Genomic DNA, 23,612 nt, shown 5'->3' with positions numbered 1-23,612 from the left:
ACTGCAACTACAAATCGAACATCCTGTGGTTTTTCTATTAACTTTCAATCCCTCCTCATTGGGAATCAGTAAAATCATTATTAGCCAGACACGGTTCAAGGAATTATCCTTTTCCTGGTCTGGTCTGGACTTTTTTCTTCCACTGGCACCCGCACCAGTACCCGGCTCGTCTTCTGTTTCAGGCTTGCCTTGTTGGAATGGTCATTTCCTCATTATATGACACAATGCCAGCAGCCCAGCATTTCCAGGCTTCCTATAACAGCTCAATACACTGAAACTGCTCAACTGAATTTGTGCTCTGTCTCACTCTCTAATTACACGGAATTAAAGTGGTTCCCTTGGTGTCCGGATCTCTCTGAAAAAGCCTGTCCTCAGAGGAAAATGCACAGTTTGCAGTCTGCCCCGCAGCTCCGAGCCTCCTGTGGGTTGCCTATCACTGGCTCAGGAGGGCCACCATGTCTCCTCGTCCGGCAGGTGAGAAGACCTTTGAACTGAGCTCCCCTCCGTTCCCTTGGAAATATTTCCTATCTGCACAAAAACCCTTGCATTGTATCATATTTCTGGTGACCCACACTCTCAAAGTCACCGGAGGTGCTCCTGCTTCTAGCCATGTGGGCTGTCCTGCGGGGCCTGCACGACCCTCCCAGCCTGTCTGCAGGTGGGAGATAAAGTGACCTCTCCCTCCATGGGGGTGTGGCCTTTCTGCAGAGCTCCCCAATGGGGCATAGGAGTTGGAGAAGCAGGAGTTCATGGGAAGCTTCTTTGTCTAGTGGATGTTCTGCCTTCCTGGAGCAGCCCAGGAGCTGAGGCATAGGTTCATCCATCACCTGCAGAGAAGATCCTGCTCCTGTTTGCTATGTGGAAAGAACTCATAGTCCCAGGTAGTAGTAATAGGAAATCTGGATGCCAAGTAGGAGGCGAGAGTGTTGGAGGTGCCTCCCCCACCTCTAGAGAATGAGGGCAGTAAGTCACCCCCCAGGTTCAAATGGAAATAATCATGTGGGTGGGAAGAACTAAAATTTTCATCAAAAATTAAGCCATTGTTGTAATCAGGTAGTAAAAATAACACAATGAGTAGAAACACAGACTCTGACTGTGTTATTAGTATTGATGGGTTTATAATGAAGTCCTGCAAGGCAGGAAGTTGAATTTTAAGCTGTTCTTGGATTTTGTTCAAATTCCATTTTCAAAAGGATTAAGTGCTAGCTATAATTTTTTAAATTACTCCAGAAAACCAGCCTTTCTAAATAATGGTCTACTCCTTAAGGAAAGCATTTTATAATAAAAGGCAATAAAGATCTATAATTGCATAAAATGAGAATTTTCTAGTCAATTTGGGCAGAAAAACTGAATCAAGTCAGAAAATCTGTGCTGCAAATCTTTGATTTTCCAACTAAATAAAGCAGCAGTAGAGATGTCTACACTTCTTGGGTTTTTTTTTTTTTTTTGCTTTTTTACTGGAATTATTTTGATGATACACGTAGAGACCTGAATTATCAAAACAGAAACTTAATTTACTAGAATAACCTTCCTCATGGGAAGAGCAAAAGTGTTCTCCCTATGATTTTTTTTTAAATGAATTTAACTGCAGAAATCTGACTTCCTTTAAGCGGGAAACAAAGACATATGTAAGAGAGACAATGGATCTGAGATATTCATTTATTCACTTGATAGATATTTATTTGACCAGGAGCTGAACTAGCCAACACATGCAAAGGATATTCCTTTTCTTTAGTCTTTTGAGTCAAGCATCCATACGTGCTAGCAGAAACATTTCCAGAGATGAAGATGTTTATAAAGTAAAATTAGATTTCCCTCCCATCTCATCCCAAATGGGTGTTAATAATACTTTGTTAATCCCACTAACAATTTCAAGTGATTTCTTTTATACTTCTTTTATTTAAATAATCATATGCATTTACATTTATCATTTATATGTATATCATGTATATGATATGTATATGTATATCATTTATACTATACATATTATAAACTATAGTATGTATATATACATTTATTCTGTAACTTTTCTCACTTTATTATATATTCATATAAGTCTAAGACAAGATACAGAAATATATCTCATTATTTTACTTGGTAAAATACTTTTACTTGACTACACGGTATTCTGTAGACTTAAATTCCATTGTTTAAAAAACTTAATCACTATCTTGTTGATAGACCTTCGATTTTTCTCTAGTTTATGTAAATAAGAAAATTGCCATAGTAAACATTCTTTAGCATATATATTATATGCAAATAATTTTTTCTGTTGAATATATTCTCCAAAGTGTACATTGCTGTGGTAAAGATAGATGCATTTTCAATTTTAATAAAAATGACAGATAACTTTTGTACAAATTATGGCAATTTACAATCATGCCAACAATGCATGTGAGTTCCTCATACCCTAGTGAGCACTTTATATTATCATTTTTAATGTTAGACTCTAACGGTTAGACATGGTAGCTTATTTTGATTTTGATTTGTATTTCCCAGATGACAGAGGTTCATACACTCATCAGACATTGCCCTTTCTCTTCTGTGGACTGCCTGTTGGTATCTTCAGGCCATTTTTCTATTGGATCATTTATAAGTTGCCTGCACATTTGCTAGAAGCTCTTTGAAATATAATCCTTTGCTAAGTTTATTGCAAACATTTTTTCCCAGTTTATTTGATTGTTTGAATTTTGACTTTTGACTTTTTTAATGTCTTCCTTTGCCATACTGAAGCTTTTAACTTCCATGTAAGAACTTCTGTCCGATTTTATAATTTACTCTCTTTTCTAAGAAGTTTACCCCCGTACCGCCTTCATCCCCAAAGATACACAGATATTCTCTGCCTTTTGTCTCCTTTACAGCTGTAGGTTCCTATGACGTCTTTTGGAACCAGCCTGTGGCTATTTTTTCCCCTAAAGCCCTTTCTACGTACTCCTACATTCTCTCTTCCTATGTTTCATTCTCTTAAATCGCATTGGATCTTGTGTCTGGGAGGGGTTGGGTTTTTTGTTTGTTTTTGTTTTGTTTTTTTGTTCTCAGACTTGATGTGGTCTGTCGAAGAAGAAAACAAAATGGGGACATTATTAGCAGGGCACTGTCATTTCATACAAGCACTAGAGAAAGAATGTACATCGTGCAGGAAGGGCAAATACATGAATGACACAGGGCCCCATCACTTATCACCTCTGCCACACACACCTGTTCCCACATGTTGAAAGTTTACAGCTTTCCCATACACCCTGGGCATGGCCTTTCTATCCTGCCCAATAAAGCACCAGTAGCAGATGGCATTTCTCAAAGATCGCCACAACTATATCTCCCATCCCACGTGCTTTCTAGAACCTTGTTGCCTGCCCCCATCAAGAGGTGGAGTCTAGTTTCCCTCCTCTCAAGTCTGGGCAGGTTTGTGGCTCACTTGTAATCAACAAGAACATAGCAGAAGCAATTCTGCTGGTCTTCCAAGGTTAAGTCGTAAAAGATGATGCAGCTTCTGCTTTCTTTACTGAAATACTCACTCATGAAGGTGCAACACGTGTCCTTGAAGTCTTCAGCCATTCAATTACCCTGAGATCACCAGGCTGTGAGGAAGCCTTGCAGAGAGACCACATTTATATAAAGAGAAAGAGAAACATGCTCTGTCAGTCTCCCAGCCGGGATGCACACAGGTATGTTACCACACAAAAAGCTAACACTGTAAACTTAACCACTGAGGCCATGTTAACTGTCATACAGCTGATAGCCAGCTGCACCTCCATGCTGCCTTCTCTTCCTCCCCATTTACACCTGGATGCAATTCTTACTGCCTTTCTCTCTCTTTTCACAGGGCTTATTTCAATTCACATCATTTGAAGACAGGACATTGCTTCTTGCCTTCTGTCATATTCTTTCTAGCAATGTTATGTTGCCATCTTGAGACAGGAAGGAAGGGAGCAGGAAATAGCCATTAAAGGAATGACACAGCAATTAGCACCAAGATGGTGGAGAATTCAACTCCCAGTAGATCTCGAGGCCCAAGATGGCAGGAGATCTGACTTCCAGTAGACTTTGAGCTTTATTATACACTTGTTGTAATATATTATCATGGTAAATGGCACTCCCACAGGCACCACGACAGTTCCAAGGCTGGCTATAAAAGGTCAAAAAGAGAGCAGTGGCACAGTTCCTGGAAATCTCAGCCCCGTCCCCAAAATAGTTGAAATAACCCCCCAACTTGTTAGCATATGAAGATACCGAGCCAATAGAAACTAACATCTCTGCACCTAATGGTCACTTTCTCTCTCTCTTGCCTTCTGAGGTGGCCCACACTCTGTCTATGGAGTGTGTATCTACTTTTACTTTAAACTAAACACCCAACCCCACAACTTGAGGAGGTCTTTTTTCTTGCCTTTTGAGAAGGCCCGCACTCTGTCTTTGAAGTGTGTATATCTACTTTTGCTTTAGCCACCCCCACGCCTCGTGGTCTCTCTGGCCTACTGGAATGGCCTACACTCAGTCTGTGGAGTGTGTAGCTCTCTGAATAAATCTATTTTTACTCAGTTATGGCTTGCTCTTGAATTCTTTCCTGTGCGAGGCCAAGGACCCTCACTTGGCGGGGCACATCCCAGGGGCTAGACCGAGACCTGGGACATGGCCCTCCTCTCAAACTCCATTTTCCTGTACAGTCTCTCTATCCCTCTTTCTTACCTTCTGTGATTTCTTCCAAGCAATCTTTATTGTAGTTCTTTTGATTTCTTCTCAAGGAATTCAGGCAGTAAAACAGGCAAAGGATGGACACAGGCAGGAACTCGAGAGGGATGGATGGCAAAGGCCCTTGTCCTTGATTTGGAGAAGAGACGGTGACTCACTGAATGGGTTCACTGACCTCTCCCTTCAGTAACTGCTGTGTGCTGCTTCCGTGTCTGCTACACATTCCAGAAGGCCAAGTTAGAAAAACACTATTGGTTTTCCTGCTGTCATTGTCCTATTGTCACCATAGCGACAGATGTTATGTGATATCAGCTGCTTTATTGTGAAAACAATGTAGATTGAAAACTGGCCTTGGGGAAGTTGCAAAGAACAGGAGATTCAATTCTGATATATCATCTTGTGGATTTTCTTTTCTATGTTAGCTTTTCTTTTATATATACTTTATTGCAAGACAATAATATAAAATAAAAAGTCAAAGGGTCATCTTTTGAATTTTTTCAGTGGTTATTCAATTCAACAGTATAAGAACAGGTCTTGGTGGGAGCCTTGAAAACAAAATTAAGTATGTGCCAATCCAAAGAAGTTTAAAGCAGCCAAAGGAACCATATTGGTCAATGTGCTGTGTACTGAACATTAGCTGCAGTTATTTTATTCTTCTGAACATTAAATTCTATTTCTGGACCAAAGTTAGGAATGAAAACACAGACATTTGGAATCTGACACCATCCCATTAACTAGTTAGAGCCCTGATTCATCATAAATGAGACCATTCAGAATCCAAATGGCTGCCAATAAATCAAACTAAATAATGGCACAATCAGCCTTCTAATCCCCAAAAGATACATACATATCCAGACTAGAATAATACAATGAGGTGAGAAGGAAGGAATAAAAAATCTGTGTTATCATCACCAATTAGTGCCAACAGTGAGTTCAGGAGGCCTGTTACCTGTTCCTGCAAGTGGCCGGGTGTTTCATTCATTGAATAAGCCATCAAGTTCAGGGGGACTTTGGACGAGATTTGATTTCAAAGACACACAAAAAATTCCTGGTCTTTTGTATGAGATTATCCAGGAAGGAATCAGGAATGAGACAAAAAAAAGTTTATACCATCTGGAAACCCTAGAAATTAGAATAAAATAATTCGATGGTAGGTAGACATAAGTGTAGTTTCATTTTTTAATCATGTTGTTTCAACCACCAATTGAAATATAGGTATATTGCAAAGACAAATTTGTGAACTTCTTTAAAAAGGCATGAGTATCCAGTTGAGTACTCATACCACCTATTTCCTTGATGCTAAGTATCAACATAATGGTAATTCTAGAGACAAAATTTTAATCAGAAATCAGAAAATTGTGAAAACCATAGAATGAGATCTAATGAATCTTAAGGAAAGGTATGACTACAGTTATATATTTATGATTTTAAATCTGACTAAGGAGGCTTTCTCGGACTGTAAGGCAGTGGTACCAAAACCCCCAAAACCTGGATTCAAATCTTGAATCTGCTTCTTACTAGCTATGTGATTCAGATAAATTCCTTAACCTCTAAACTTCAGTTTCTTTATCTTATCAACTGGAAAAAAAATGCACAGCCTAAAAGTTGAGAATTATGTTTTATTCCGTGGATTTTCTGAGGACTTCAAGCCCAGGAGACTGCCTCTCAGATAGCTCTGAGGGACTGCACTGAAGATGTAAGGGAGGAGCCAGGACACATAGGAATTTTTGCAACAAAGACCAGGTAGTCAGAATATTAAAGGATTACTGCTAATTAAAGAAAACCAGATATCTCAAGTTAAGGAATTTAGCGCTTTTCTATGTATGGGAAGATGCAAGACTCTGGGCTCACTGAAATCATTCCTTCGATATGCACCTTAGCTGTCTAGGACCAATATCCTGTACTTTCCCATCCTGAGTCCCTTGTGGTGCACTGTTGGGGGTGGTGCAGTGGCTGAGGGCTTGGCAGCTGGCAGCCCATTTGTCTCCATCCTGAGTTCCCTCAGGGCTCACCTTCAGGGCAGCTGTAGGGCTGGATGGCTGCAACATCCTTTGTTTACTAATATGGCAGGTAACATTTTTCATTCACAATCTATAATATCCACTTCACAAAGCATTATGAGGATTAAATGAGAGAATGCAGGAAAAGAGTTTTTCAACTCCTGGGACACAGAACTGTTCTTTTAACACTTTTATCATAGTATAATTCCCGTTACAGTAAAGTACACTATTGTACACTATTTCAGGTGTACAATTCGATGAATTTTGATAGATGTGTACACCAGTGAAGCCACCACCACAATCAAGATAGCTAACATTTCCATCACTCCCCAAGAGATGCAAATTTCAAACTCCTGATTTATCCCTCCCACCCCCTTTACACTCTGATAAGTATAATTTTGTTCTCTGTTTGTGAGTCTGTTTCTGTTTTGTAGATAAGTTCATTTGTGTCCTTTTTTTTAGATTCCACATGTAAGCAATATCACGTGGTAGTTTTCTTTCTCTTCACAGAATTATTATTATTACTATGACTGGCATTCAGCTGTGCAGTCCACCTGACAAATTTAACAATCTTTTTCACAATTTAGCAGTTTATAACCAATAATTAATGTACATTTTAAAGCTAACTTTGTTAGTGTTGGTTTTTAACTAGTATAAAAGATATATTCATGGAGCTTCACATTCACACTGATGCCAAGCCAAGCTTGAAATCTATATATTTCATCATCCAGTATTTCTGACCAGGTTTAGAAGTTGTCATAGAAAATACTTAAATCTGAAAAGAATTTCCCTAGAGAGTCTGCAGTAATCTGCAATATCATAATAAAATAGCCTAAGAAACAAAGAGAAGAAAGGAAATCCGAAATAAACCCATGTGCATAAAATACTTATTTCCATGATAAATATTAGACCTACATTTGCAGTATCACATGAAAAGAATATAAATGTCGATTTATTTGGAAACCAAGTTGCCTAGGATTTAGATCAACAAGTTAATGTCATCGGTAAATTCTCCTTCAGCAATCTCAGGCAGAAGAAGAGGAATTGGGAAATAGTGAAGTATTATACAATTATATTACATTTCTTTAATCTAGTGGAATTGACAGATAACTATTTATCCCTGAAATTGGTTTCTGAGAAATGAGAAGAACACTGGGAACATGCAGAAAAGTCAAATTCGCTTTGGTTAAGAGCGTTTCAAAAGTCAGGGTACCTCTATTCAGAAAGCTCGGGCACTTCTACCCTGAGCCTCGCTATTTCAGAAACACAACCTGCAGTATCTGAAGTAATACTGAAAGTGAGCAGGACCCTGCAGGGCCCTCCAGAGTAACAAGGTCCCTCTGTGTTCCCTGTTTCTTGTTTGTAGAAAATGGCTTTAGTCTCCTAGGCATTCTGTGAATTCCAAAAAAGCCAAGTCAAGCAGTTATTAATTAGGGAAGTGAAGGAATGCAGAAATAAAGGAAAAGCAGTTTGAGCAAGAAAAGTAATGACAATAGTTCAGGAATAAAACAGAATCCTAGTTTCTCCTCAAAGCATATACATAGCACTCTGACAACTTGTCTTCGAGTTGTTCTGCAGGAACAAAGACCCCTACCCAGATGGAGGATGGTGACTACATGACTCCAGACTGATTGGAACCGGAAGGTTGATGATTGAGATTCCTGAAACACCATCCTGTTAACTCATCACCAACCAATCAGAAGAAAGTCATGCACCCTACAGCCCTCATCCCGGATGTTGCCTTTAAAAACCCTTCCCTGAAAGCCATCGGGGAGTTTGGGTCTTTTGAGCATGAGCTGCCTGTTCTCCTTGCTGGGTCCTGCAATAAACACTGTACTTCCCTTCACTACAACCCAGTGTCAATAGCTTGGCTTTGCTGCTTGGCAGGGGAGTGGATCAAAGTTCAATTTGGTAACAACATGATTTGGAAACAATGGATCTCAGACCTTTTAACTATTACTGCTTTCTAAAGAGTTCCCTGAATGTCCTCCAGATCAAACCTTCCACTCATAAGAAAACACCTTTGGTATTTTCTTCTGACTGTCACATCGGATCTTAAAAGGCTGCAGAGAAGACATTTGGGGAAGAGCCTGGAGATGATGGTCTGTCTCCGGTTCTTGTTACTCAAGATGCTTCACTGCCTCCACAGGTCACTGTGTGGGGACACTTCTTCCCCTGCTGGCACTGACCCAGAGTGTCATTCTGTGACTCCCCAGGAATCTTGACCACATCCTCTCAGCCACAGTCCTCTTCTCCACCACCCCAACCAGAAAAGGACCATTTAGCTTCCATTTACCACTTCACACTTGTTTTCTCTGTGTCCAGAAAGGCAGTGAAGTCTAAGGCAACCATGAAATTAAGTAATTGTCCGGCTGTCTAGGGTTAAGTTAAATCTGATGTCTGATGGAGAAGAAAACATACTCAAGGCACTTGTTTTGAAATAAACCATCTCAGCTTCTCATCTCATCTCACTTCTCTCACAGAGGCAAATCCTGCTCTTACCTAATCCAGGACAAATAATTCTGTTTCCAGCACTCTTAGGGTACCAACTCATTATATATAATCCCAAGTGCTACCCCTACCCAAGTGCTGGGCTGGAACACTGGGCTGGTCTTAGTCAGGGAAGTGAGAAATGATGCATCAGGCACATTCTTGAGAATGCTGACTTCAAGGAAAATGGATTTCCTCAAACAATAAAATAAAATCAGGCAGAGAATCTCAGGAAAAATCATACTGTGCCCCCTTTCTTCAGTTAAAATGTTTTCATGGGAATTTAGGTATGCAGAGTACTTGCAACTGGAGTTCGGGAAGTATGAATTGTACAGCTTAATGCATGTTTATTCACTGACCCAATCTGTTCATTGTATTAAAACTACACTCAGGTGTCCTAAAACTGTATTTTATAGTTGGTGGAAAAATCAATCCTTCAAATTCCCTTTGTCATTGAAGCCTTACTCTAGACTCAGTTTTAATTTCTGACCAGATCTGTCTTTTTGTCTTGAAAGATTTCAATTAGAAATAAATCCTTAGTATTTCAGACTGGAGGTCTGACCCTTTGGCCTAAGAGGATATTCTTTTTTTCAACCTTTTTTTTTATTGAAATGTAGTCAGCTTACAATGTATCAATTTCTGGTGTACAGCATAATGTTTCAGTCATACATATGCATACATATATTTGTTTTCATACTTTTTCATTATAGGTTGCTGTAAGATATTGAATACAGTTCCCTGTGCTATACAGTAGAAATTTGTTATCTATTTTATATAGTAGTTAGTATCTGCAAATCTCAAACTCCCAATTTATCCCTTCCCACCCCGTTTCCTCCCTGGTAACCATGTTTGTCTTCTATGTCTATGAGTCTGTTTCTGTTTTGCAAATAAGTTCATTTGTGTCTTTTTTTTAGATTCCACATATAAGTGTTATCATATGGTATTTTTCTTTCTCTTTCTGGCTTATTTCACTTAGAATGACTATCTCCAGGTCCATCCATGTTGCAGCAAGTGGCATTTTATTCTTTTTTGTGGCTGAGTAGTGTTCCATTATATATATGGAAGAATTAAAAAATCTCCTAGTAAGATCCCCAGCCTTGAGGCTTCCAGATTCCACAAGGCCCTTCCAGTTTTATGTTCATGAGAGAGGAGGAATAGCCTTAGGGGTCCTCACCCAATGGCTGGGTCCTACCGAACAGCCTATGGGATACCAGCCCATGGGATGTGTCTATGTGTGTATACACACACACACACACACACATACACATATATATGTATATATATGCACATACATATATATACACACACATATACATACATACATATATACACACACACACACCTGTATATATACCACATCTTTATCCAGCCATCTGTCGATAGACATTTAAGTTGTTTCCATGTCTTGGCTATTGTAAATAGTGCTGCTATGAACATGGGGTGCATGTATCTTTTCAAATCAGAGTTTTCTTCATCTTTTCCAGATATATGCCCAGGAGTGGGATTGCTGGATCATATGGTAAGTCTATTTTAGTTTTTTAACTCCACAGTGTCTGCACAAAACTACATTCCCACTAACTATGTAGGAGGGTTCTCTTTTCTCCACACCCTCTCCAGCATTTGTTTGTGGACCTTTTATTGAAGGCCATTCTGACTAGTGTGAGGTGATACCTCATTGGAGTTTTGACTTGCATTTCTCTGACAATGATATTGAGCTTTTTTTTCATGTGCCCATTGGCCACTTGTGTGTCTTCATGAAAGAGGATATTCTTGAGCAAATTTGCAAGAAAGCCTTTTTCACAACAGCCTAAACCTGTGCCAAAGTGGTCTGGCTCAGAGGGAAAAAGGTCTGGTAAACATCCCCCAGCATCTGGCAATTTGAGCATAGAAGTTAATGACTTTGGTGACCCTTTGGTGGTTGTTCACCTTAACGGTTATGAAAGCCTGGAACATGTTTAAGAACTCGAAAGAGCTAAGTGCTTTTAGTGGAAATTCAGTAAACACAAAAAAGAAGAATAAGACTCAGTTCCTGGAACAACATAACAGGGATTTTTCTCCCCCCAAACACAAGTCTGATATCAGGTCAGCAGTTTGGTGAGATGGGAGCAGAGCTCCCTGGATTCTCTGAGTTGTCAGCCAGTCCCTGCTCACCTTCTCCTCTTCTCTCTGCCTGGCCCCCACCTCCCTGGGGAATCCCAGAGACTGGGGCAAAGGCTGCCTAATCTACCACTGGGCTCTTAGGCTTGTTCATATTCAACCTTGAGTATATCAACAAGTTTACACTAGTTAACATATGCATATTTCTCTCTCAACTTGAGATCATTCTGGGCCTAAATGGGAAGCTATGAGGTATTCAAGACAAAGCGTCCATGCTTTCACTCTATTAGAAATTCTTCGGTAGCAAGAAGACCACGCATTTAACTTCTTTCTGGAAGCACTGGATTCTCCTCCCTGCATCTGTCCCACCCCCTCCTCTGAGGCCCCTCGAGCCCTAAATAGATTTCCAGCAACCCACTCTTTGTCTGGATTTAGTGACATCTCTCATTAAATATTAAAGTGAATATTCATAAAGCACTGAAAGTTTGTAAAACTCATAGTAGTGACAGCAGCATTATAGAACCTGTTCTCACAGTTAACTCTAAGAAATTGCAAGTCTAAAGAACTGACATTTTTCTGGGTGTAACTGAATCACTTTGCTGTACACCTGAAACTAACACTGTCAATCAATTACACTTCAATAAAAAAAATTTTTTTAAAGAATTTACATTTTTCATGCTTTGAAAATAGACTTAGGTTTTCAGCAAATAAGATAAAGGGACCTGCCATTTTACATGTGCTTCAAAACATATATATTTACTAAAAAAAATTTTTAAATTCACTTAGCTTTCTTTTTTTTTAATTTCAAGAAATAAATTTTAACTTTCTTTATAAAAATAGATTATAGCTGTATGAAGGAAATGACACTGCTGAAATTTAGGTGTTTTCTGGGTTATTTATTTGCACAAGGTCATAGTCAGGTGTTCATAATAAAGATTGTGAATATTTTCCACGCAGAAATTAGCATTGTTATGCTTTATGACATAAAAATTTGTGGCCTTTAATTGGCCATTTATGTTTTGTAGAGCATCCAGATATGTTTTGTGGGGAGAAAAAAAAAAGAAAGAAGGAAGGAGGAAGGGAGAGAGGGTAGGAAAGAGTTTGTTTCCATCTGCAAATAATTCCATTGCCCTCTCTTTACACCACGCAGAACTGGACAGCCATCCAGGCATGTTAGTTAGATTAGTTTGGGAATAACTGAAGTGTTGTCAGCTCTACTCAGTTGATTCTCAAGTCATACAATCTGCCTTTAATATATAATGCAGCAAATTATTCCCAAATCTGAGTTCTTTTTTCTCAAAATTTTTGTTAGACTTTTTCATCAGTTCCTCCTGTTTTATTACGTGTATGAGTCACTCTTGTTGAGTGTCATCAGGGAAAAACAGGATCTGAAAAATGAAAGTGGGTATTCTCATATTCTGTTCAAGTATAAACTGGTACAAAATTTCTGGAGGGCAACTGGGCAGTGTCTACAAAAATCTTCCATAATTTTGACCCAGAAATAGCACTTGTACTATTATAATTCAAAAAAATACAAAAGTTTAGCCACAAAATATTTAATATAGAATTTTTCCCTAAAGGAATAATTGTGGAAGCATCCTCAATATCCTACCACAGGGGAACACATTGAATAAATTGACTCTAATCCACACAACAGGGTAATATACAATCATTAAAAAGTTATAATGCAAGTGCTTAGTGTTAGAGTATGATTTTCAAAAGGTTTAAAAAAAATGAACTTGTCAAAGATTTTATCTAACTCATTCTTTAATGAGGGAAGAGTAAGATGTCAAAACTGGTCCAAAGGGCATTTGAGAAAGTAGGCATTTATGGAGAAATTTAATAAACAAAGGTTCAGATAAAAGATGGATTAGAAACAAAATTGGTTAATGTCCAAGAGGACAATAAGCCATAACCTTTGGGATTATCACTACTCCCCCCCCCCACACACACTCTCTAGTCCATCAACCCAACAGGAATTATTTACAACTCAACACAAATCTACAAGTTAACCTCTGCCTATACAAAGTTGTAAAACAGTCTATCCACGTAATGGAAAATCAAACTTGCAAGCCCAACGATACTCTGGAAAGACACCCACTTTTCTCTTTCACTTATTTCTAAGCTTCAGATGATCTTTCTGATACTACATTGTAGGGTTGGCATGAGAATTGCGTGTGTTAATACAAAAAGCACATAGAAAGGTGTCTGGTACAACATAATCATTAACTATCATCATCATCATCATCATCATTATCACAGCTGTACTTGTGGACTTTTGTTCATTCACTAAAAATCATTTACTTGTAGAAGGAAAGGAGACAAAGTGAATGACAGAGTGGAAGTTTTCTAATGAAACTATACATGATTTATTGGAAGTTGAGAAAAAAAAATCATCACAGGACTAAGGTTTTTCTAAGAGAGGGTGTTCAAACATTCTTAAGAAGTACTGTTTCACTCTATTTGCCTTTAGAACATCGTGGGCTTGGGAGGTGGGAATCAACAAGTTCTAGTGGCAAAATTTAAAAGGTCTTTAACATTTGGACCAAGAATGAGACAAACTAGGCTGTGGGAGGCAAGGAGGGGGAGAGCTTTCTAGAATGCATGTTATCAGCAGTAAAGCAAATGAATGTGAAAGCAGCTCAATGGGGGATGATGAATAATTTTCTCTAGTTAAAAATGGCAAATGGAAATTAATTTTATAATGCCCGTAATTACTCTTTTAAGATTTATAAAACATTACTTTCACTTGCTTTATTTAACATGCTGCCCCATTTATGTTGTTTTAATAACCTTACAGCATATTGTAACAGCTTTAGTGGTTTCACTTGCATTCTCAATTTCTTCAGCTCTGTTTTCCTATAAGGTCTTAGGTTCTGTCAGTCATGAATTCTTTTATCACAATAATTCCAACAAACATCACAGTTTGGCAAGTCTCATTTGTACTTCAGAGTCTGTGCAAGAAGAAATCATAGCCTTAAAATCTGTTTCCCAATTTCAACATAAGCATTAGTTACAAAAAAATCATGGAGAGTTGGCTAAAAGTTAGGAATGCTATTTACTCCAATTGCTCTTATGTTAGCAAAATACACTCCTAAGAATCTGATCAGAGTTTTGGACCTGCTCCCTGGAATAAATGCACAGCTGCCCATCTGTACAACATTTTGTATATGATTCCAGGAGAGCTATTGAGCCACTGAAACCCTTCTGTGGATCAGTGAGCTTATATTAAGAGCTGCTGTTTTAATTTTGTTTGTTTAGCCTTTTATTATAAAGAATTTCACACATCCACAAGAGTAGAAAAGAATAGACAGAATAGTATAGTGAACCTTCTTGTGCACATCACCCAACCTCAACAACCATTTGTCCCAGGCCAATTCTGTGCTGCTTCTGTCTTAATCTGTATTTAAATCAAGCTAGACCATCAGGTAACCCTACATCCGAGATATATGATTGGCCCCTTCTCTGCTTTCACCATACGACCGCTGGGCGTGAATATAACTTACAAATGCCTTGATGAATACTCGAAGTGACCTTTAGAAAAAATTTGCTTTTGTACTTCTTATAAATTTATGTTGAGGAAGTTATCTATTCTATACCACTTCACTGCTCCTCAGAGCTCATTACTAGGACAGTCTGCACTTTTCTTAAACTACTTCTTTGGTATAATTTTGTGAATGTTATGAAATCTGTCAAGTTTTTTGGTGGGTACTGTAATTGTTGGTTGAATCGTGAGTGCCACTTCTTTTTGCATTGTATTAAAATTCATTTCTAGGTGTGATTATCCTGCCATTTCCTTAAACTTTAAAATTAATTCCTAGAATATTTACGTCAAGTCTTCTGAGTTGCCTATGTGTAAAAATGTGTAAGTGTGTGAAAGTGTCATCCTAAAATAATAAAGTTGAGACTTCCTTCCTAATACATCAATTAATCCAGCTCCATATCTTATACCATTGACCTGAAATTCCAGAGTGTTATTAAATAATAATATTGACAAAGGATTACCTGTGTTTTTGATTTTACAGAGAATGTTTTTGGGTTTCACTATTAAATAGGCTCTAGCTGGTTGATTTCACATTGATGTGCTTTGTCACATTAAGGAATGTTCTTTCTATTTTTACTTCACAAAGATGTTGGCTTTATTATATTTAAATAAAAAATGAGGGGATTCTCTCAGATACTTACTTGACCTACTTTGAGATAAACATATTCCATTTTTAATGTATTCATTATGTTATTTCAGTAAGTTTTCCAATGTTAGAGTTAACTCCCATTGTATTCCTAGAATAAACCCCATTACACATGGTAGGTTATTATTGTCCAAACTACTAAATTCTATTGGATCTTTTCTTTACAATTGTGTGTATGTGTGTGATTGGTCTATGGCATTTTATCTGTATCTATTTGATGTTGAGATCGTGTGTATTTTATAAAATGAAGTGATTTTTAATCTTTTCTCTATTCCAAATTCCCTTTTATAGTATAGGAATTAACTGATCATTGAAAGTAGAAAGCAGCATATCAATAAACCAATTCAAGTTTAGAATCTTTGGAGGAATATGGATAGCTTTCCCAATCTATTCTGTATTCATGTTTTGTGCATTTTTAAAAAAAATCTTAATAAGTGGTTTTACTTTCTAACTTATTTTGGGTTTTGCTTAAATGTAAAGACCTAAACTATGCTCTTAAAATGAGTGAACTTTATAGTATATAAATTATACTTTAATTTAAAAAGTGAACTGGGGAGGAATAGGAGCATAGAAGGAAAAATCAGGACTCTGTGGATTTCCTAATGCTTAAAAAAATTAAGCCTTTACATTTAAATGTAGTCTAGTGGTTTTTACAGATATTTTATTTTTCTTCTATGATTATAAGAAGAAATAACTGGGAAGATTGTTGTCTAAAGTAGTTACAATAAATGTTTCTGTAAAAATCCAACTCTGCCTTGTGCTATGATAATGAAAACTACATAGAGGCCAGGACATATGGGTGGTCAAATCACTCTGTCATTTGTTAATTACTGTAGCATGGAAAAATCCTAAATGTGGTTCCAAGTCCAAGTGCTAGTCCTTTTGAGTCTGTGCTATGATGTATTATATTAAAATCTACAGTACATGGTATGTATTCAGTGGGTGTGAATTCTATTCATTTCTTCACGTAATTTTGGAGTTCTACTGGGAAACCTATTGTCAAAATATTCAGATTATCAAAGGAAATGGAAAGACCAATTGCTTTCTTCAGTAAACATTGTGTGAATCACTCAGAAAGGAGGGACATCCTAATCTGTTCTTTCCCCTGTTGATGCCAAACCTTGAAAAAGAGAATTGATGACCAGATTGGACAGATAGCAGAATTCTGAGTAAAAGAAATTACATCAACTGTGTGCCTGGTGCAAGATTTCTTATCCAGTCTCTGCTTAATCTAGTAGAATCCAGACCATGACTTAAGGAGTCAGTGGGGAGAGTTAAGAAAACATTTGGAAGACATCTGAAGCCTTCTGAGGACTGGTCAGAGATGACTTTCAGCACCACTCAGCCACTGACGAACTCCTACTGCCAGTTCAGTCTTGGTAACTGAATCATTATAGGAAACATATACTTCATAACAGACCTAGAGGTTGCCAAAGTTTTGTGATGTCTCCTGAAGATTCTCTGTTGCCTCCCTAACATTTTATAACTAGTAGTAATAGCAAACAAGATTATCTAGTTCACTGGAGAGTCTTTTTATACCTTAGTACAGACTTGGCTGGATCTAAGAATAAGATGAATTGAGATCAAACCTATTGATCCAAGGGTATAGGCAAGTGGAGCCCACCAGAGATCTGTATCCAAAGGTAGAAGGAAAGAGAATCCCTGGGAAAATGAAGAGAGGAGTTGGATAGAAAAGGAGTATCTGGTAGAAATGAGGGAAATTATAGAAAGATGATCTTTGAAACTCAAAACACCTTCTTCCACTCATCAGAGGATACAATCCCATAATCCCTGGGCTGGAGGCCCCCGTTACAAGTTACTTGAGTTGTGACAGTCCTGTTGGCTTGAGACTAGATAATCAATATCTGTATCTTACTATAGAGCCTGCTGCAAACTATCTATTCACAGTGTATTATTCTCCCAACCAAAGACTAATAACTAGTAACACATGATGTGTTCTGCAGAAGACAAACTATGTTAACAAGGATTCTAGCTTCTCAGAGTATTACATGGATATTTCCCAACATCCCTTGCAGTACTGCACACTCAGAGGGGCTCTGGCATACTCTCACAGTTCGTTAGTTTGGTGAACCATGCAGACCATTCATGTACCTAGGGAATCCATTTCTTCAGGGATCCACTAGGAAAACCTCAGAATCCCACCTCCTCCCCATAATCTGTCCAGGGTTCACAATACAAGAGTGTGCCCTTTCACCTAAGGCCAATTCTTCTACACGTGCTCCATACCGTAACTCCACTAGTACCACAACCGGTCAGAACCCCATTCCTTCTCTCTCCTATGTCCAATCTCTGCCTCTCCATTCTGTCTTTTCTCATTAAAAACAAAAAAGAAACTAAACCAATTTCCTCCCTATCTATTTTCCTCTCTTCCTCCTCCTTTTTGTAAACAAATTTCTTGAAATGGTGCCCATTCTCCCACATCTGTGGCCTCATCTCCTGGAGGATCCTCCGTCCACTCTGCTGTGGCTGTCATCCCACCCCTCTTCCAAAGAGCAGAGATCACTCGAGCTCACCAAGTTGCAAAATTCTCAGAACAGTTTCAGGTTGCAACTTACTCGTCCTGTTGGCTGTGATCAATCTCTCAGCCATATCTACATGACCCTCCCCTATTCTCTACATGCCAATCGCACGGGCTTCCTTCAGTTTCTGCAAGTCTAGATTTCATACTTGTCCTTCCTTGGACTAAGCCCCCTAATAAGGAGGCTTCTTACTAATTTATGATGAGTTTTCATGGGTAACTATTTTGTTCATCCCATACCCTAGGGCCTAGCACACCAGAGGCATTCAATATATATTTGTCAAACAAATATTTTAAGTTATAGCACTTTTAACAAGAGTTGTTATTCTAGCAGAATTTCTTTGAGCACCCTCTTTGTCCACAACTCTTCAATTTCTGCAAACCCAGCACCATAATTGCACATGAAATCTGAGAAAAATGGTCTTTGAGCAATCAAAAAGAGATTGGTGGTTATACATGGCATCATAGGGTCAAAACCCTTGTCGACTGAAAAAAAATGCATAACCTAAAAGTTGAAAATTAGGGGGAGAGTATAGCTCAAGCATTAGAGTGCATGCTTAGCATGCACACGGTCCTGGGTTCAATCCCCAGTACCTCCTCTAAAAACAAGTAAACCTAATTACCTCTCCCAGCCAAAAAAAAAGTTTTTTTTAAGTTGAAAATTATGTTTTATTTAGTAGACATTCTGAGGACTTCAAGCCCCAGAGGCAGCCTCTCAGTTAGCTCTGAGGGACTGTTCCAAAGAGATAAGGGAAGAGCCAGGATATATAGGAGATTTTGCAACAGAGACCAGGTAATCAAAACATCAAAAGGTTATTGTTAATTAAAGAAAACCAGATATCTCAAGTTAAGGAAGTTAGCACTTTTCTATATATGGGGAGATGCAAGAATCTGGGCTCACTGAAATCATTCCTTTGATATGCACCTTAGCTATCTAAGGCCAGTCTCCTGTGCTTTCCCATCTTGAGTTCCCTCAGGGCTCACTGTTGGGGATGGCTGCAATGTAATGGTTTGATGGCTGCAACATCCTTTGTTTACTGATATGATAGGCAATATTTTTTATTCACATATTAGAACTAAAAAAAAAACCTCCTAGAGGCCATCTGACACAACTCTCACCCCACACGAACATTATTGGTCAGCTATGAAGTATACTGAAGTCTGGAAATGTTAACTGGATTATGTAGCGTCTAACAGCTATTGGGTGCCAGAGTTGACTCTGGATGGACCACTGGAGCTGGATACTGGCACAGACATTGCATTTGCGGTCACTATGCATTTCCTTTGGCTACTTTGATTAAAAACTTGATCAAACTTCAATTATGCATGAAAATGGAATCCCAAATATGGGATCTGCCAGATGTCATCCACAAAACAAGAGTCAGAAAGAGGTCTAAATTTGGTTTTTTGGGTACCATTTGTTGGAATGTTTTCATCACAAGATTTTGCTCCTAAGCTGAACAGCATCACTTCATCTCCAGATCTGCAGCCAAGAGCCTTACTTCTGCTTTTGCTTCACGCTGGTCTCTGGGTAACCTTAGGCACATTACCACAGTGTTCATTCACCCATTCATCCTTTCATTCATTTGCTCACTTAGCCCTCTCTTGAGCACTCTGTATTTGCCGGACATTGTGCTGGGTGCTATGGACGATATGATGATATGTGAGATGTTGTCTAGTCCTCAACAAACTTGGAAAACAAATGAGAGAGGAAATAGCAATTTGCATTTATCAGGATATAAATAAGCACGTAATCCAAAGATCTGCAGGAGAAGGGTGAGATGAAGAATGGAGGAAATCCTGAGAAAGAAGGAAAAGCTACCCACTGAAATGTATTCATCCTAGCTGAGTGGTTGTTCCCAAAGACTGGGTCATGTTGGTGCTCTGACCTAAGAATGATCAATGGGGTTCTTTAACTGTGATGTGACTGCAAGAGCAGGAGACTAGGATGGAGTCTCAGGGCTGCTGCAAACTTACTCTGCATCTTTTAGACCAGTTAGTCCCATACAGCTTGTCTCTTCTTCCATCAAACATGGTTAGTAGTAAACTATTTTACAAGGTTGCTATAATATATGTAGAGTGAACTTTTCTGACAAGCACATAGATGGATTATTTCACAGCACACCCTGCTTTCCAACAGGGTATTGTGAGAACCAGCTTCTAGTCTGCTAATGAAAAGTCAGGGATTACTCTTACAAGATCTAGGCTGAGATTCAGGAGAGTATAATCAGTTTTTTTTATTTACTATGAAGACCCGTATTAGGCACTAGAGTCTATGAGCCTCTGTCTCCCCACCTGTAAAATAAAAGTAATAACACTTATGCTTCCAGATTCATAAGGTTGACATGAGAGTCAAGAACAGTAATTATGTTTGGAATGCCTTGAAAGGGTATATAACTGTTAAGTATTAAGGAACAGAAATTGGTCTGCTCTTAAAATGAGAAAAGTTTTACTTTTAGATCTACTCATTTTCTCTTAAAATGCCAACACCCTGAGATAGTATCATTGACATTTGGATGGCCATCCTTTCATAAATCTTTTTATGTCTGTAAAGCCCCTCACACACTCACATACACACACACACATATTATTTCACATGAATGGACATTAACAATATATGGCTTTTTAAAAACATGGTATCCTTCCCTTCATAACTGACTCCTTCCCAATACACCTTTCAATGGTCAACTTGAGATGTACCTCCTCTATTGAGCCCCTCCTAAATACTGTCTCCACAAGGTAGAGTTTCTCCTTCCACAAGGTAGATGTCTTCATCATAGCTCCCAATGCTTTCTGACTCTTCCTTCCTTCCCAGCTGTTACCTTCTTCAAAGGAGGGACCAAGTTTTATCCCCACTTCATATCTCTGGCATTCAGTACAGTACCTGATATACAGTAGGTAACAAATAGATAATCAAGGAATGAATGAGGGAACAAATAGATGAATGAATGAGCAAATGAGTGAACTGATACCTAGGATGTACATAAATTTTTTAAATTGTTCCTTTCTAACTTAGAAGGCAAGTCATACAATTATTTTCATTATCTATGTCTCAATCATATGTAGAGACTTCATTAAGACATATATAATTTTAAATTTTATATATATATAATCAAAACCAAAATGTAAGGATTGTGAAACCTCAACAATATATTCACTGGGAATAATTTTTCATGATTCTAAATCTTGTCAGGGAAAATAGTGACTCAAAGTCACTGGAGATTTCATGTGTTAAGTTTGAGAAGAAGTTGTCCAAATGAGATTATAACGCTTATTAGTGATACTCCTGCTATTCATTCCTCTCTGGGACAAAATGTGCTAGCCCAAATTGGCTGGAAGCTTTGCAATGGAAAATAAATATACAATGCTTCTAAAACTTTAACGTACATGGGAATCACCTGTGAATCATGTCAAAATGCAGATTCTAATTGAATCGATCTGGGGTGGGGTCTGAGGTTCTGCATTTCTAACATGCATCCTGGGGTTGTCCATTTTTCTGGTCTATGGACTATCCTTTGAGAAGTAAGGCAATGAAAAATAAGAAAAGGTCATTGCTGTCAATTTCATTTCCAGTGACAATATCTCGAATCTCAAATCACTATGAACTTACCCACTGCTGACTGAGACCCCATTTTTTTTTGGATTTGTTTTATGAAAAAGGAAGAATAAGGTATGGTTTGGCAATTAGTGTAACAAATGACTTTGAAATAACTGAGCTCAAATACTTATTACTAGTTCACTCATCCTTTTTATTTCTTGAATGGTTTCTGTGGAGATCCAATTTAAAACCCAAAAATCTTACAAAATTTAATTTTGAAATATCATCACCTCTGCTACCAAAGAAAACATTCCATTCAGACAAGCGTATTTCTAAGATACTAGATTTAATAAAAGACAAGAAAACATCACATTCTGCATGCAGCACAAACTCCAGAGACCATGAGCTCAACGTTGGCATTACAGCTCAGCAGAACATACAAATGAACCATCTCAAAGCGAAAATTCTCCCCGCCTAAAACGAAAGCAGACACTACCTAAAAAGATTGCATTGACTCCCTGAATCAATCTGGGAGAACTGATATCTGACCAGTACTGAGTCTTCTAATTCATAAGCATGGTATATTTCTCCAAATATTTCGATCTTCTTTAATTTGTCTCAGCAATGTTTTGTAGTTTTCACTGTACCAATCTTAGACGTATTTTATGAAATTTATTCCTAAGTATCTTATGTTTTTGGATGGGATTGTAAATAATTTCTTTAAATATGACAGTCTAATTGTCATTGCTAATATTTTAAAGATATAATTGAATTTTGTATATTGATCTTGTAACTTAGGACCTTGCTAAGCTCATTTATTAGTCCCTTCAGCTTTTTAATAGACTCTAAACCAATTTCTATGTATATAATCATGTCATCTGTGAATTAAGACCATTTTAATTATTCCTTTTCCATCTATATTCCTTTTATTCTTTTCCTTGCATATTGTACAGGCTAGAACACCCAGTGCAAAGACGAACAGAAATCATCTTGAGAGAGGGCATCCTTACCTTATTTCTGGTCCTATGGGGAAAGCATTCAGCCTTTCACCATTTCAATATGATGCTGTGATAGCTCTTAATAAATGCCCTTTATCAGAAAGTTCTCTTCTTTCCCTAATTTACGGAGAGATTTTTTTTTTAAATAACGAAAGGGTGTTGAATTTTGTCAAGTGCTTTTTCTGCATCTCATACAAAGATCATATGGTTTTCTCCCTTATTTTGTTAATGTGGTATATTCCATTGATTTTCAAATATTAAATCAATCTTTCAATTTTAATGTAAATCATACTTGGTCATACTTTATACACACACACACACACACAAAACTAGCTTTTATTTGCTAAGTTTTTGTTATGTTTGTGTCTGTTCACGAGGGATATTGGTCAGGAGTGGTTTTTTCCTTGCATTTTCTTTAGTTTTAGTGTGAAAGTTATGCTGGCTTTATAAAATGAAATGAAAAATATCTCCCCTCTTCCATTACTTGGAAGAATTTGAGTAATACTGATATGACTTCTTCCTTAAATATTTATTTGAATTCAATAGTGAAGGAACCTAAGCCTGGAGATTTCCTTGTGGGAAAATTTTTAATTATGAATTTAATTTCATTACTAGATATGGCCCTGCTCAGTTTTCTATTTTTTCTTGAGTCGGTGCTGGTAATGTAACTCTTTCAAGGAATTTGTCCATTTTATCTAAGTTCTTACATTTATTGCTATACATTTTAAATTTTCTTTTATTACCTTTTAACATCTCTAAGATCTGTAGAGATGTCTCCTCTTTCACCCGTGGTATTGGTCATTTTGCACCTTCTTTCAATTTTCTTGATTATGCTGACCACAGTCCAATCAATTAATTGGGATTTTTTTTAACACAGAATGAGAATGGGGATTTGTTGCTTCTCAAAATGTTCTCAATTGTTTCTCCATTGTCTATTTCATTCATTTCTGGTCTTGTTTTCTTATTTCTTTCTACTTACTTTGGGTTTAATTTGTGCCCTTTTTTTCCCTAGCTTTCTAAGGTATAAGCTCAGATCATTGATTTGAGACCTTTTTTTTTCTACTATGACATTTA

The 23,612-nt window shown here is 37.8% G+C and overlaps 1 long non-coding RNA gene across 2 annotated transcripts in view; it reads right to left on the bottom strand.

The window, feature by feature from the left end:
• The window catches only part of LOC116281499 (uncharacterized), a 39,566-nt gene extending 34,675 nt beyond the window's left edge, over positions 1 to 4,891 (bottom strand). For both annotated transcript variants that reach the window (XR_012075261.1, XR_012075260.1), the window contains exons 1-2: positions 4,684 to 4,891; positions 3,516 to 3,590 (exon numbers count right to left, since the gene is read on the bottom strand). This is a non-coding gene — a long non-coding RNA (uncharacterized lncRNA). The remainder of the gene's footprint in view (positions 1 to 3,515; positions 3,591 to 4,683) is intronic.
• Positions 4,892 to 23,612: the final 18,721 nt, after the last annotated feature.

Source organism: Vicugna pacos, chromosome 8, assembly GCF_048564905.1.
Source record: "Vicugna pacos chromosome 8, VicPac4, whole genome shotgun sequence".
NCBI classification, from domain to species: domain Eukaryota; kingdom Metazoa; phylum Chordata; class Mammalia; order Artiodactyla; family Camelidae; genus Vicugna; species Vicugna pacos.
This window is presented reverse-complemented; position numbering and strand designations above follow the sequence as displayed.